This window comes from Chiloscyllium plagiosum, unplaced genomic scaffold, assembly GCF_004010195.1.
Source record: "Chiloscyllium plagiosum isolate BGI_BamShark_2017 unplaced genomic scaffold, ASM401019v2 scaf_7563, whole genome shotgun sequence".
Lineage (NCBI taxonomy): Eukaryota > Metazoa > Chordata > Chondrichthyes > Orectolobiformes > Hemiscylliidae > Chiloscyllium > Chiloscyllium plagiosum.
The window spans coordinates 16545-18898 of record NW_025210253.1 but is presented as its reverse complement, the minus strand read 5'-3'; the positions used below and the strand labels follow the sequence as shown (position 1 = coordinate 18898).

Genomic DNA, 2354 nt, shown 5'->3' with positions numbered 1-2354 from the left:
TGACATGAAATACTTACAGAATCTCTCCCACCTTCTGCTGTTCCATAGACAATCTTGTTGATCTTTGAGGGTCGCTATTCTCTGCCTAGTTATTCTTTTGTCTTTAGTGTATTTGTAGAATCTCTTTGGATTCTTCTTAAACCTATTTCCCAAAGCTATCTCATGTCCCCTTTTTTGCCTCCTGGTTTCCCGCGAGTATACTCCTACTGCCCTTCTAGTCCTCTAGGGATTCACACAGTGGTCTGTACCTGCCATATCCTTCCTTCATTTTCTTGACCAGAGCCTCAATTTCACATGTCACGCAGCATTCTCGACGCCTCCCAGCCTTGACCTTAACAGGAACATACTGTCTGTGTACTCTCATTGTCACAGGCCTATGGAGGCAATGACAGATGAGGACAGAGAAACAATCATTTATCAGTAAAGAGGTAGTGTTGGGAAAGCTAACAACTCATCCTTATCTCTATAATTCCTCTCTAGCCTCAGAACTATCACTATCTCTGCATCAAAAACATCTCAATTTCTGCAACATCCTCCAATCTCTAATCTCCTCCAGTCTCAACACCCTCTCTATCTTTAATCTTGTCCACCCTCACAAATCTCTGTGATGTGCCTTTCTTTAATTCCAGCCTTCAGGATAACCTATTTTTATTTCAGATTCCTGCACCCAGGGTTCCACAATGTCCCGCTTAACCTCTGTCACATTTTCCTCCAAAAAACATGAATCAATTACGTATCATCTATTCTAATATCACCTTCTCTGACCTGGTTTCTATTGTGGCTCGTCATATTCCTATATTACGCGTCTGTGGTCTACATGACAGAAAACGGTTTTGTGGTCCATTGGGTTTATGGTGTAAAGAAATCTCCCAGCTAGCTATTTTAATCCCATTTTCCAGCACAGAGCCCATAGACCTGTCAGCCTTGGCCTTGAAAGTGTGCTCCTAAATAGATTTTAAATGCCATCGAGATTTCTGTCTCTCACTCTCTTCCAGACAGTGAAGTTTAGTGCAACTGTTGCTCTTTGCTATCACCCACAGGGTTCAGAGCAGCTGGGTCTGTGTGAACCACAGATCGCCCACACATTGTGAAGGATGGCAGGGTCCCTGAGAGGGGGCACAGGAGATTTGAACCAGAATGGTTCAAGGAATGGGGGTTTTTCGTTGCAGAATTTGTGGGGCATTTTTAACATTAATTGTTCACGTGGCATGTGTGTTGCTAATACACATCAAGAATAACCATCCACAATTAATGGACTCTCCTTTTCAACCTCTCCCCTTGCCTGCGCTGTGGTAATATTCAGGTTAACCACGACCAGACATGTCTCTCTAATGAGAGAGCAGTCCTATGGTCAGGTAGGACAATGCTGACTTGATCTTTTACACAGTGATGCCACTGTGCCTCGAGGGTGGGGAGAGGGAATGCTGAAGGTGGTGGATGGGAAACCACTCAGGTACAGTGCTTTATCCTGGAGGATGGTCACTTTAATATTGTTGGGCGGGGGGGTGCACTGATGCAGGCAAGTGGAGAATATTCCAACACAACCCTGATGTGTACCTTACAGAGAGCAAACAGACACTGGGGAATCAGTGGTTTGGAAAAACTGAGATTGTTCTCCTTGTAGCAAAGGAAATTTGGGGAGCTGTGACAAAGCGGTTTACAAAAGTTACATGTTATAATAATAAACCTTACACCCATCAGTTCATTATGCAAGGATTACAGGACACATGTTGAAGATTTGGGAAGATCTATTGAGAGGATGGTTTGATTCAAAGGACAACTTTTATTCAGCAAATGGTATTGATCTGGAACACAATATGAATATCCAGGTCCTGATGAATGGAGTAATTCTGTCAGAGTTTGGCATTACAATGACTGAGATTATCATCTGAATATCTGCCTGTAATACAAGTTTATAAAATCCGTCATTGTCAGTTCAAGTTTGAAACTCATACAATCCCCTCCTCCTGGCCCAGGATAGCAGGCACTTCAAGGGCAAATCTATGTGGGTTTCTATGAGTTTCCACCTTGGGACTTCATGTGACTGAACATGGGACAGAATGTCCCAAGATTCAGTGAGATACGGAGAGCAGGATTTGCTTCCTTTTCTTTCCTTCCGTTCTGCCGCTGTGCCTCCTCAATAAGACATGGGGTGTGAAAGGCTCATGCAGCTTGATGGGCAAGATGTCTCCATTCTGACCAATGGGCAGCAAGCTCCTCCCAGTCATGAAACAGAGTATCCCTGAAAGATAGCAACTACGCATGCTTCCCACTACATGTACATGTTTCGAATAATGAGGGGGCAAATCTCCCAGAAAAGGTATAACAGGAAAGTTCCAAAAGGATTATAAACA

At 43.5% G+C, this 2354-nt stretch overlaps 1 long non-coding RNA gene across 2 annotated transcripts in view; it reads right to left on the bottom strand.

The window, feature by feature from the left end:
- Window positions 1–223: 223 nt before the first annotated feature.
- The window catches only part of LOC122546888, a 7254-nt gene continuing 5123 nt past the window's right edge, over window positions 224–2354 (bottom strand). For both annotated transcript variants that reach the window (XR_006310829.1, XR_006310830.1), the window contains one exon: window positions 224–374. This is a non-coding gene — a long non-coding RNA (uncharacterized LOC122546888). The remainder of the gene's footprint in view (window positions 375–2354) is intronic.